The following is a 14,865-nucleotide window of genomic DNA, read 5'->3' as shown; positions in this document are numbered from 1 at the left end:
ATTATGAGGTGGAGTTCTTAATAATTTTTCTTTTTTCTAAGTTTTTATTTAAATTCCAGTTAACCTGCAGTGTAATGTTAATTTCAGGTATAGAATGTAGTGATTCATCACGTCCATGTATCATCCACTCCTCATCACAGCCAAGTGTACTCCTTAATCCGCATCACCTATTTAACTCACCCCCTTCACCTTCTGTCTGCTAACCATCAGTTTGTTCTCTATAATTAGGAGTCTGTTTCTTGGTTTGCGGCTCTCTCTCTTGTTTTTCCCTTTGTAATGTTTACAGCAGCATTATCTACAATAGCCAAATTTTGGAAACAGCCCAAGTGCCCATTGACTGATGAATGTATAAAGAATATGTGAAATATATATACAATAGAATATTACTCAGCCATAAAAAAAAGAATGAAATCTCTCCATTTGCAACATGGATGGAGCTAGAGAATATTATGCTAAGCAAAATAGGTCAGTCAAAGACAAATACCATATGATTTCACTTATTTGTGTAATTTAAGAAAGATAACTTATCTTTTCTTAACTCTCACCACTCCCTCCCCCCTGCAACATGTCCTGCAGGCTGAGAAAAATATCTTAGCCATGGAATAGTATCCATCTTGAAATCCCTTCTCAAATACTCATACACTAAAGGAATTAATTCCCAAAGGAAGAAGTAAAATATCCTGTCATAAATGTACTGTATTTAACATTGTCTTTTCATTGAAAGAATGTTTTTCTACCTACATGGCATAAAGATTTCAGTTTCCTCATTTTTTTCCCTGCTGCACTTCATTCTTATGTGTATTCCTACTTGCATCTTTCATTTTAGGCTACTTTCATTTAGGCTACTTTAGGCTACTTTCATACTAGGCTACTTCCTAGTAGCCTATAATCCAGATTTTAAGAAGCCTTGCTCTACTGCAAGGCTGTTTTCAGTATTGGAAAATATGTTTATATTAGCATAAAGCTAGATTTTTCTAATAGTTCTCAGAAAGTTTGCAAACACACCCATCTTTCATTTATCCAGAGGTCATTTATTTTGCATCCTTGACCACTAAGAACATGGCTAAGATTGTAAAAGGATTCTGAGATTTAGGGACAGATAGATACGACACCTTATGTGGGATTTTGCACACAATATATTTGCTCTTATATTAAGCATAATTCCAACTGGTTCTATCATTTGGTTTTCCAGACTACAGAGAATTAGAAAGACAGAGTCTGCTTAAAGTGTGTATCAAAAAAGGACAACTGACAGAACAGCAAGGGATAACATAAAAGACACCCAAATGTACAGATTAGGAAAATTTACAAAAATGACATTACTGTGGTAGTGAAATAAATACCTTAGACACCAAAAAATAAATATATGTCTAGTTTATTATGTTTAAGAAAGACATGAATATGTGATACCCTTTTAAAAATCAATTGATGCGAGTCGGCTGCTGGTTTTTTCTGCACGTTGCGTCATGTTTGTTAAGTTGTCTTGTGCAACGTCAGCAGCTATTTTCTTTGGGAGTTAATATGTATACATACTGTCTTCACTTCAAAGTACAAAGGACATAAGATGATATTACAATAGTATAGAATTTTTAAGCCCTCTGAATATTTCTACTCCTTTAAGAATGCCAGATGATGATGTATTCACTTGGTAAATGCAGTATTTTCTGAGAATCTTCTATGCACTAGGAACATTGATTCTAAGAGTGCAACTGTGAACAAGACATTAGCCTAACATGGAGAAGCAAAAGTCTATATTTGACCATGGGTCCACACTGATATTCATACTGAATGTCCCTTTACCCACTCACAAACATTAAATGAGGTAATATATATGGAATTTTGTGGCACCTGGGAGAGGCTTAATCAGTGTTCTTTGATAATTGATTCAACTCACAATTCCATTTATTTTTCTTAACAACCCAATGAGGTGAAGATTACTACCATCCCTATAGACCATCCATACATTACTAAATATCTTGAAATCAGATTCATTGACTGTAAACTAGGTATATAAATATCTAATTTATGGGATTATTGTGAAGATTCAGGAAAAACAGTTACATGTGAGATATATAGTATTTGCATTGAGTGCTCTCCATCCTAGTCTTTCATTTTTAATTTTATTTAAATTCCAGTGTAGTTAACATAGAGTGTTATATTAGTTTCAGGTGTACAATACAGTGATTCAACAGTTCCACATATTACTCATTGTTGATCAAGATAAGTGTACTCTTAATTCCCTTCACCTATTTCACCCAATCCCCTACCCACCTCTCCTCTGGTTATCTGTTCTCTGTATATTAGAATCTGCTTTTTGGGTTGTCTCTCTTTTTCCTTTGTTCATTTGTTTTGTTTCTTAAATTCTACATATGAGTGAAATTATATGGTATTTGTCTTTTTCTGACTGGCTTATTTCCTTTAATATTACACTCTCTATACTCATCTGTATTGTTGCAAATGGCAAGATTTCATTCTTTTTATGGATGAATAATACTCCAGTGTGTGTGTGTGTGTGTGTGTGTGTATACTGCCTTTCTTTATTCATTTATCTATTGATGGGCACGTGGGCTGCTTCTACACTTTGAGTCTTATAAATGATGCTACAATATGCATAGGGGTGCATATATCCTTTCAAATTAGTGGTGAGATTACTAGGTCATAGGGTGGTTCTATTTTTAATTTTTTGAGAAAGCTCCATACTGTTTTCCACAGTGGCTATACCAGTTTGCATTCCCACCAACAGTGCAGAAGGGTTCCTTTTCCTCCACACCCTTGACAACATTTGTTGTTTCTTGAATTTTTTATTTTAGCCATTCTGACAGGTGTGAGGTGACATCTCATTGTACTTTTGATCTGCATTTCCCTGATGATGAGTGATGTTCAGCATCTCTTCATGTGTCTGTTGGCCATCTGGATGTTTTCTTTGGAGAAATGTCTGTTCATGTCTTCTGCCCATTTTTAATTGGATTATTTGTTTTTTGGGTGTTGAGTTGTATCAGTTCTTTATATATTTTGAATAATAACCCTTTATGAGATAAGCCATTTGCATATATCTTCTTCTATTCAGTAAGGTGTCTTTTAGTTATGTTGGTTGTTTCCTTTGCTGTGCAGAAGCTTTTTATTTTGATGTAGTCCCAATAATTTATTTTCGCTTTTGTTTCCCTTGCCTCAGGAGACATATGTAGAAAAATGTTGCTACAGCTGATGTCAGAAAAATTATTGCCTGTGTTCTAGAATTTTTATGGTTTTAGGTCTCACGTTTAGGTCCTTAATCCATTTTTTGTTGTTGTTTTATTGGGATGGGCATTTTCTTTTCTTTTTTATTTATTTTTTAAGTATTTATTTAAATTCCAGTTAATATATGGTGTAATATCAGTGTCAGATGTGCAATGTGTATACTGTAAGAAAGTGGTACAGTTTCATTCTTTTGCATGTAGCTGTTCAGTTTTCGCAACACTATTTATTGAAGAGACTGCTTTTTTCCCCATTGGATATTCTGGATTCCTTTGTCAAAGATTAATTGGCCACATTATTGTGGGTGTGTTTCTGGATTTTCTATTCTGTTCTATTGATCTGTGTGTATGTTTTTGTGCCAGTACCATACTGTTCTGATCACTATAGTTTTATAATATAACTTGAAGTCTGGAATTGTAATACCTCCAGCTTTGCTTTCATTTTTCAAGATTGCTTTGACTATTTGGGGTCTTCTGTGGTTCCATACAAATTTTGGGTTTGTTTGTTTTAGTTCTGTGAGAAATGCTGTCAGTATTTTGATAGGGATTTCACTAAATGCATACTGTTTTAGGTAGTATAGACATTTTAACAGTATTTTTTCTTCCAATCCATGAGCATGGATTGTCTTTCCATTTCTTTTTGCTGTCTTCAATTTCTTTCATCAGTGTTTTATAGTTTTCAGAGTACAGATCTTTCATATTTTTGGTTAAGTTTATTCCTAGGTATTTTACTATTTTTGGTGCAACTGTAGATAGGATTGATTCCTTAATTTCTCTTTCTACTATTTCATTACTAGTGTATAGCAACAAAATGGATTTCTGTACATTGATTTTGTATCCTGTGACTTTACGGAATTAATTTATCAGTACTAGTGATTTTTTGATGGAGTCTTTGGGTTTTCTATATAAAGTATCATGTCATCTACAAATAGCGGAAGTTTTACTTCTTCCTTACCAATTTGGATGCCTTTTATTTCTTTTTGTTGTCTGATTGCTGTGGCTAGGACTTCTAGTACTATGTTGAGTAAAAGTGGAGAGAGTGGACAGCCTTGTCTTTTTCCTGACCTTAGGAGAAAAGCTCTCAGTTTTTGCCCATTGAATATGATGTTAAGCTGTGGATTTTTTTATGAGGCTTTTATTATGTTGAGGTATGTTCCTTCTAAATCTGCTTTGTTGAGGGTTTTTACCTTGAATGCTGTTGTATTCTTTTAAATACAAATTTCCAGAGGATCAGATGAAAGAGCCAGAACATGATGGCAGAATATGTTTTTTTTAGTTTAGTTATGTCATTATTCTCATAATTTAAGCATAATTTACTTTTATGCAAATTAAGGCAAAATATTTTGCAGTGTACTGTTGGGAGTGTTGGAATAGAATATACATTTACTGGTGCTAGGATTTTACTTTATGGGTGATTATTAAATAAATCCCTGTTGTTGCATTGGAATTCTGTATTGCAGAATCATATTTCACATTTGGGCTCCATAACTTTTTAACAGCCTGCCTCTCTTTCAAAAATCCCCTAAAAATAGGCACATACCACTTTAGACTCTTCATGGCTGCTTTTGATTTTTTCTTTTCTTTAATATTCACAGTATCTAATTTTGGGACAGTGTTCAAGTTGGATGGTGTGGTTAGAATGTGTAGACAGGGCAGACTTTCAAGAGTAGGCAGTTGATTTAGGAAGTTTGAGGAGTAGGATGGGGGAGAATGTGAGGGTGTGTCTATGAAGAGTTAGGTAAACCTGACAGTGCTCATTAAACAGGAACCAGGAGCAACAGATCCTAGGGAGAAAGTAGCAAGGAAGCACTCACTGGAAAATTACTTTGGAGAGGGAATATTAGGTCCTAAGAGGATCAGTGTGACAGAGTTTTAGATCCAAAGTCTCTTGAATTCTTGGCAATATTTCTAGATATGAAACAAGACATATGTTAACAGTGATTCAGTTAATATAACTGAAATGAAGGCATTCTTCATGGTGAGTAAAATAATAGTTTGTCATGGAAGAAATAACAAGGTTGAAATGAAAACAATAGGAAATTTAGTTAATCAGCAGGTGTTTCTTTTATTTCTGAACACGTGTCTCACACTATATTAGGCATGAGGAAGTATAAAAATGTAGTAGAGCATTGATTTAGCCTTCAAGAAATTTGTAATATAGTTGCAAAAATATCATTCTTCATTCTAGAGAAATAAAATATTTTTTTAAAAAAGTTCAGAGAAGTATTTGTGACAAATTGTTTGCTCCTGAGACATATGACATCTGGTACATTATGTGAACTAAAGCTAAAAGAACAATTTGTTGTTCATCTTTTAAAAGTAATCCTGCCAGTTCATAAATTCACATCAAGTCAATTTTCCCAATAGATTTCTCCTTACATACTATAAACCTGAGCAGCATTGAGAGAAATTGATAATTATAGTCTCCTTTGTAATTTGCCTTGTAAAATCTTCTCATTAAGATTCACTTTGTGGTGCCCTGCCTGGATTGCTAATTCTTTTCAGTGAGAATGCTTTGACTGAGTTTTGTTATTAATCAAAGTGTATACCTCCAAGCAACTTTTCCTATGAGGGGCAAAGAAGTAGTGATGATACAAGAGAAAAAAGGAAACTATTAAAGTGAAATCTATATACAATATTGCTCCTTTTTTCCCTGGTGGGAAAGGTAGTTTTAGATTTCTGGAAATAGTATTTACATAAAAACTTTCTTTGTGACTAGGTGACAATATTGAGATGACAAGATTATGACATATGATTTAGTCTCATTGATATATCTTAAGACTTCACTGTTTGCTTTGCCAGCATTTCAGTCCTCCTTGAACAGCTTTTTAAAAAGGTTTTACTACACAATGAGATGTGTAACAGGTCCTGTGCAAGAGAGAAGGTTCTGTTCTTATGGAAGAGGAATGTCATACACAGAGACCATGAGCCCTTTCTGTAACCATTGTGACAGATCAAGGTTTCTTTTTATCTCCATCGCTTTATACATTTTCATGATACTTGACTGTTTCCTTCTGGAATTAGCTCTGTGAAAGATCATGTTCACTTATGATTTAAATGGCTACTTAATATCACTTCAGCAATTTCAGGGAAGTGCTCTCTCCTCACAGATTGTAGAAAATGGTTCTTGCTTCCGTGATTCTGAAAGCTCCCAAACTAAGGAGATGGTGAGGAAAAGTCAGCATTTGGAGAAGAAAGAGTCAAACATTATTTTGAATGCATGTGCATGAGGAATAAAACCAAGATGACTCATAGCATGTGTGTGTTGTAAGACCAATGATCCTTCATAATGGACATAGTTTCCCCAAAAGAATCCTTGTTCCAAGTCATTTCTTTTATTTTTATAAGCATTCCTTGAATTAGAAGGTTTAGATTAACAAATATTCCATATGTTTATATATCCAGTTTGTTTCATGCATATCAGGAAAAAGAATCTTCATGCCTCTCCCGGATGGTAGTTTGAAATGAAGAAAGAAAGATGGCCCTGGTTCCAGTGGGTATATTACCGGGCAATTTCTCACAGAACTAAAACAGTCACTTGTCTGTACTCTGCAAAGTGAGCAGTCATAATTGAGCAAACCTCTTATAAGAAAAGAGACTTCAGAAAGCCCCAATTTTTTTTTGGTGTTCTCTCTAAATTTTTTTAATTTTTTTCCTTTTCTTCCCCATAAATACCTCTGAGGTAGAAAACACAGAAGCGTGGACACTCCTAGAAAAGCCCTTGAGGCCATAAGACTTCACTATAGAAGTCACTTGGGTTAGAGGTAGAACAGAAGTAAATGAATAGGCTGAGGAGTCAAGCCAACCTCTGTAATCATATTTGGGTTGAGTCTAGCACCAACCAGCATATGACTTCAATAGTTATTTTAGTTTGCTTGTCTGTAAAATGGTAACAACAATAGTACTTACCTTAATAAAGTTGGTGTGGTGATTGATAGCATAATGCGTATAGAACATGTCACACAGTACCTAGCATAAAATGAACACTAAAAAATTACTAGTCATTACCACAAGAATGAAGTGCACTAACAAATTCTATTTATTGTTTGAGAAACAAAAAGTCTGAGGATAAACTTGAAGGGGAAGAAAATACATGGGGAGTATAGAACGCAGAAGTACGAAATTGCTGAGCTAAGTCTTTAAAGATGAATGTATCCAGCTGGTACATGACACCCTTGCAGATACAAGATCAGTGTGAGCAGGAAGAACAGCACATGGGTAAAAAGCTCCTTGGTGTGGGCAGGGCACTACAAAATGGTTAGTATGGCAGGTGTGTCCTGTGTGAGCTGAGGGAAGTGGGAGATATGATTTCAGAACTGGGTAAAGGCTGTCTTTACTTATTTTATGTACGTAGTTTATGCCTGTCCTAATGCAGAGCGGAATGCCATTAAGTGGGTGTAATCAGAGAGTAACCTAACCTGTTCTCCCAGGCCGTTATGAGAGCACAGATTTAAATAGTAAATACGATTCCTTGGTATAGACTCTTCTTGAAATTCTTTCATCATGCTGTTAGTATTTTTTTTAATCTACCTTTTCTATCCATTTTCAAATAGATTCCTGATTTTTAAATGCATCCTGCACTCATGCATTAATTTTGATTGTAAGCTTTTGTTATTTATCATTTAGCAACAAACCTGTTTTGCTCCTTTTTGTATGAGTATAACTTTCCTGTAAGCAGATTAAAGGAAGGGTAGATTTGTCCTCTTTGTCATCATGCAAGCATTTAGATAGAAAATCATACTAATATTCAGATTACTTTGTAAATTAAAATTTTCTTATGAACTATATTGAATTTCTATTTAAAAGTGTATTCCCCACTTGTACAAATAGTGTTTATCAGTTAGGACAAAGATAGAACTACTTTAATAGTCCAATATATAACAGCAGACATGCAATCCTTGTATTCTGGAAAAAATTGTGAACTTAGGATCACGTCAAACGTTAATGTTTTTTTGTCCTCTCAGCAATGCCTGTCACCATGACTCTCCTATATAACTCATATCCTCTCTGTGTAGCAAGCATGATGATTTCCTATATGCCAACCAGAAGGGAAATTTAATTTTAAAATTCGAGAAGTGGGGGCGCCTGGGTGGCACAGCGGTTAAGCGTCTGCCTTCGGCTCAGGGCGTGATTCCCGGCGTTGTGGGATCGAGCCCCACGTCAGGCTCCTCCGCTGTGGGCCTGCCTTCCTCTCCCACTCCCCCTGCTTGTGTTCCCTCTCTCGCTGGCTGTCTCTATCTCTGTTGAATAAATAAAAAAAAAAAAATCTTTAAAATTCGAGAAGTGGAAAAGCAATAGAGAAAGTTACTGAAGGGGTTTGAAAGTATACTAGAAACATCAAAGATAAAAACAAAACGATTTTGGTAATCCTTAGTGCTTGTTCTTAATACTAATGGTTGCATTCTGAAATTCAGCTAAGGAGGCTGAGAGGTGTCGAGAATGTTTCACATTGTGTTCTAGCAGATGGTTAAGTAGTGTTTTTTTCTCTAACTCATTCATCTAAAGCTCTTTCATCTGTATTAAAATTGTCCCAAAGGAAAAAATAAGTTTCAGAAATGTTTGTGATCCTTTATTTTGGGGGGAAAATCCATTTTCTATGATTTCTGTCAAGTGCAAAAACCTATTTAAAGGAATTAACTGTGATAATTCACTGCTTTGAATTGATTCCTTTTGTAGTATTGCTTCCCACACTTTCATTTTATTTCATTCAATTTGAGTGTCTTTATCGTGAAGTTTCATTATCAAAAATCTATACAAAATATGTATATTATGTGTATATCCTAAATACCAAAAATCTGCTTAAAATGCAACTTTCGAGCAACTCCTTTTATGACAGACTTCCCCATCTCTACTCCATCCTCTGATGTCAATCTTTTGCCTGCTCATCGATCATTTAAGATTTTTTTTTAATTTTTATTTATTTATTTATTTATTTTATTTATTCGACAGAGATAGAGACAGCCAGCGAGAGAGGGAACACAAGCAGGGGGAGTGGGAGAGGAAGAAGCAGGCTCATAGCGGAAGAGCCTGATGTGGGGCTCGATCCCACAACACCGGGATCACGCCCTGAGCCGAAGGCAGACGCTTAACCGCTGTGCCACCCAGGCGCCCCGCTCAGCGATCATTTAAATACATTATACAGGGGCGCCTGGGTGGCGCAGTTGTTAAGTGTCTGCCTTCAGCTCAGGGCGTGATCCCGGCGTCCTGGGATCGAGCCCCACATCGGGCTCCTCCGCTGGGAGCCTGCTTCTTCCTCTTCCACTCCCCCTGCTTGTGTTCCCTCTCTCCCTGGCTGTCTCTGTCAAATAAATAAATAAAATCTTTAAAAAAAAATAAATACATTATACAGCAGGGATTATATCAACCCTTGTCAAAATTCTGTTTGAGTTCACTGTTTGAACATGGTGTAGGTTGGGGGCGGGTGAGTAACACGCACGGCTTAAAATTAAGCACAAGTGTTAAACAATTTTAACAAAGTATCACAAAAGGAAACTAACCAATATAGGGAAAGGAAAATTGGCTTGTGTTTTTATATACTGAGATTTGTTATTTGCGAATCTAAGAATCTGAAAGTTAATAACGTGAGACAGTAAGACTAACGTCTTAACCAGAAATTGTGCATCTCTCCATGTGTGCTCTTCAAGTAACCTCTTTAAGAATGTTTTCTCTACTTCTGGTGACACTTATTCAAGACTGATTTTGACATGTTTTTAAGAGCTTATTTCCAAGCCCTTGCTCCATCTTAATCTTTATAGTCCTCTAATTTCACCAATCCAACCATGAATACAGATAGACTGCAGCACAGCTACAGCAAAAATCGAAGGTATGGGGCAATATTCAATATTTACATGGTTCAGAAGAGCCATCTGAAGGATTTTTTTTTTCCAATGACACTAATCTGAAAAACAACTGTAATGTCACTGGCACTCTGTACAGAATTAGGAAGCTATTTAAATAACGTGCCATAGGCTCTGAAGGTGCTTGCCAAAGAAGAGTTCCAAAAATATCTTGAGCAACAAGAGCATCAATGAAATAAAGGGCTCAACACACATTTGCATGAACATATTTCAGTGTTAGCAAGAGATCTGGTATGATTTTCTAGAAATGTGAATCGGACCATTTTATTCCTCTTAAATTTTTTTTCAGATTCCCCGTAATCTATGTAGTGATTTTAAACTTTCTAAAAGTAAATATCTCTAAAAACAAAGAAGAGCAAACATAAAATTTCTTTGTCTTGAAATTAAAAATGTATCTGAATATTTTATTTACTTCACAATTTAAGAGACTTTTAAAATTTTACTGTGAAACAAAACAGACCAAAAATTGCATCATATTTCTCATGTATATTTTAATACCACACTGATTACCTTCAAAATTTTCCATTCATCCATTCTGCTCGTCCAAAAAATATTAATTGAATACCTGATATATAATATAAAGTATTAAATGATGGGATTGTATGTATCTCAGTATATTTTGTCTCTTTACATGAGTATCTCTCTTAATAAATTTAATTTGTTGAGATCAAGGACTCTCATATTCCAATGACTAGCATAATGCTCAGAACATAGAAGATGCTGAGAAAATATTGAATAAGTAAAAAAGTTTATTAACAATTATTTATAAAAGTTTATGATACATTATATATTGCCCTTTGAGTTCTTATTCCAGCATCATCCCCCTCAAATCTGCCATGTGTATTTTTTTTTTTTAAAGATTTTATTTATTTACTTGACAGAGATAGAGACAGCCAGCGAAAGGGAACACAAGCAGGGGTAGTGGGAGAGGAAGAAGCAGGCTCAGAGAGGAAGAGCCTGATGTGGGGCTCGATCCCATAATGCCGGTACCACGCCCTGAGCTGAAGGCAGACGCTTAAACCGCTGTGCCACCCAGGCGCCCCTGCCATGTGTATTTTTATGAGTCATTTATCTTAAATGCAAATCCAAAACTCTTCCCAATTTGATATATTTGGCTTTTATCTGACTTTCAGAAAGTTCAAAAGTCCACATCTTACGAAAGACATGTAAGACCTTTGATTGTCCTATGTCCTGTTCTCTCAGTTTAAAACTCCTGTGACTGCCATCTACTCCATTACATTCCATTTTGTTTCACAACTCTTAATACACTTTTTTAAAAATTTTGCCTAGACTTTCTTTCTCTCTCAGATGTAGCAAATTCCTACTTTTTCTTCAATCCCCAGCTGAATCATTTCCATGTTTATGAAAGCTTTTTGACCCCGAGATGTAACCACTTCTCCTTGCATACACTTTGCCTAATTTATACTTCTATTGAGGTACTCCCCAAATCATGTTCCAAGGAATTTAGTTCTGTAGAATACTAACAAGTGTTATTGCAGGGGGAAAAGGAAGTAGGGAATATCCTCTGCTCCAAAAAATTTTAAGAGTTGGGTGTTAAGTAAAGTTAAACAGGTGTTTTTATTACAGGAATAGTCAGAGCCTTTATAGTTCTTATATTAAATGTGAATTTTTAAGAGTAGACTAGACTATATAATATACAGTGTTTCTCATGTATATTTCTCTATGGAACCCATCTTTCAGAGAATACTAAACGTCCCATGAAACTCAAGTATTCTACTAATTGTAGTTTATAGAAACTCTATTAATATTTTACTTATTATGATTATTTACTAAGAGATGGTAGGCTCCTTAAACTCAGGGTCTCTGTACTACGTATCATTTCTTTTTCCTTTTTTTTTTTTTTACTATGTATCATTTCTTACTCTTAGTAGAGTGTGAATGATTTTTTTAAACATAGACTTAGTTTACAAATGAAATACTCTAAATCACATGTCATTATGGAGATAAGATAAATATAATTTCTTCATCTGCCTTATTTGTTATGATTGTGTTTGAAGTAGTAAGTATGAAACATTGGATGAATTAGTAATTAAGTGAAACATGTAAATAAGATGAAAATTAATTTTTTCCTGTACCTTATCTTTTTAGGAGTTAAAGTTTTTCATCTGCTAAGTTTCACCATTATATTATATTTTTAATAGTTAGAACACTTTAAAGATAATACACACTAAAATTATGTTTTGGTAATAAATATCTGAAGTATTTAATGTTGGTAATTATTTAATATTTTTCATTATTTTGAGCATTATCCATTAGAATTTTATTAAAAAGGGTCAAATTATATAAATCATATTTAAACCTATATTTTAAATATTTATTTATTTATTTATTTTTAATTTTTTTTAACTAGAGAGAGAGGGAGAGAGAGAATCTTAAACAGGCTCCAAACGCAGTGTGGAGCCTGATGCAGGGCTTGATCCCATGACGCTGAGATAATGACCTGAGCTGAAATCAGACGCCTAACCTACTGAGCCACCCAGGCATCCCTAAACCTATATTTTAAAAGGCATGAATCTCTCTGAATTTGCACTCTTTACAGAAATATCTTTATATTATGAGATTTAACAATAAAATATGCATACAGATGAACAGCATAATGATGTTAAGGTACAAACATACGTACATATTTTTTATTTGTTTTTCTTCCATTCTGAGTCTACATAGCTGATGAAGATTTGTTCTCATATGTATTGTAATGAGCAAATGGTTGAAAACATATTAAGACCATTGCTACTCATTGCCAACCCAATTTGTAGCAGTGTAAAGATTTTAGTAAAAAAAAAAAAAAAATCCCAAAAAATGCCTTTGTGTTGTGAATGTTAGTTGATTTGAAGGAATTTCTCTGGTTGTTTTATTTAATTCACTAATCAATTTGATGAAAGAAATAAAATATTGAATTTTTTTTTTGCATACGCATTCTATCTTACTTTTTAAACATCATTTTCCCAGTGTTAGACCATAGCCTGAGAGGTCAGAAAAGCATTCTATTATCATTTTTCTTCTATTTTTTTCCCTCTGAAATATGATTATTTTCTTGGCTATTATTTTAAAATCTGGAGAGAAAATAATTTTGAGAGAAATCTTAGTAAAGAACATTTTAAGTGTATCACTGAAACCCCATTCCCTATTTGGATAGGGTTCTTATGAAACATAGAGGAGCATTAAAGCCTTGGAATTAATGATCAATCCTTATTGGTTAGGTACATGGATTTCTATTTTTGTTGAGTGATTTGACACAAAGTCCACACTTCCATTCAAAAATTTATCTTTTTTCACATTGAAGTTGCAGTTGTTGTCTCTTAAACTGCTCTACAAATGCCCTTTTCAACACATGAAAATTTCATAAGACTGTTTCTTTTCAAAACAAAGGAGAGGACTCAGGCTTATTCATACTATTCACCTCAATTAAGTGATAAAATCAATGAGGATAATGGGCCATTTAAGTGCAAGTATTAATCATTCATTTTTTATATGACTTGACTACTCTTTTTATAATGAAGTAAAGTATAAAATAAAAACATCCAGACTATCTTCCAACAGAGTTAATATAACACATTTAAGCATTCATGAAAATGTAAGTTATGTTTTCCGTAGTGGAAATTCAGCTGACAGTCAAGAACACTATGCTCTGTCTAACATAATATATGGAGTATGGTAACAAAAATAGTTTTGGAAGAAGACAGACATGGCCAACAAGTACATGAAGTACATTACTAATCATGGCAAATCAAAACCACAATGCGATATCATCTCACACCTGTTAGAATGGCTACTATCAAAAGACCAGAGATAACAAGTTCTGGAGAGAATATGGAGGAAAGGGAGTATTTATGTACTGTTGGTAGGAGTATAAATTGATACAACCACTATGGAAAACAGTGTGGAGGTCCTTCTAAAAGCTGCAAATAGAACTGCCATATAATCCATCAATCCTACTTCTAGGTATATATCTGTATATATCTGTATATATCTAAGTGTCCATCAGCAGATGAATGGATAAAGAAAATGTGGTATATTTACATATGTAATGAAATATTCTTAAGCCATTTGTGACAACATGGATGAATCTTCAAAGCATAAGCTAAGTGAAATAAGTCAGAGAAAGAGAGAGAGAGAGAGAGAAATACTGTACGATCTCATTTATATGTTAAATCTTAAAAAAAAATCAACCTCATAGAAACAAAGAGTAGATTGGTGGTTGCCAGAGACTGGGTGGTGGGTGAAATGAGGAGCTGTTGGTCAAGGGGGTAAACTTTCACTTATAAGTTGAATACTTCCTGGGCATCTAATATACAGCTTGATGACTATCATTACCCATACTGTAGTGTATACTTGAGAATTGCTAAGAGTAGATCTTAAATTCTGTCACCACACTTAAAAAAAAAAAAGTAATTATGTGAGATAATGGATGTGTTAACTAACCTTGTTGAGGTAATCATTTCACAATATATATGTGTATCAAATTATCATGTTGTACATCGTAAGCTTACACTTAAGGGTAATATGTCAGGGTTATATGTCAATTATATCTCAATAAAGCTGGGAAAAATAAAATGCTTGTGTTAGATTTATTTTAAAAGTACACTGGGTGGAAAAACATTTAACTTGCATATGACTGGTCAGACTTCAGTGTTTAAATACTGTTTTTATTTGGGCATTTTCTGAATCTCAGAATTAAAAAGGAGCAAAGAGGCTCTAATCCAATCTGACTTCCAAGTTATTGACACCATTCTAAATGTTTAGGAATGAGGATC

General features: G+C 34.3%; 1 protein-coding gene across 2 annotated transcripts in view; it reads left to right on the top strand.

The window, feature by feature from the left end:
- Positions 1-14,865, top strand: part of LINGO2 (leucine rich repeat and Ig domain containing 2) — a 1,137,445-nt gene that overhangs the window by 657,143 nt on the left and 465,437 nt on the right. The window lies entirely within an intron of this gene.

This window comes from Ailuropoda melanoleuca, chromosome 7, assembly GCF_002007445.2.
Source record: "Ailuropoda melanoleuca isolate Jingjing chromosome 7, ASM200744v2, whole genome shotgun sequence".
Lineage (NCBI taxonomy): Eukaryota > Metazoa > Chordata > Mammalia > Carnivora > Ursidae > Ailuropoda > Ailuropoda melanoleuca.
The sequence above is the reverse complement of the archived record's forward strand: the minus strand, read 5'-3'. Positions and strand labels throughout refer to the sequence as shown.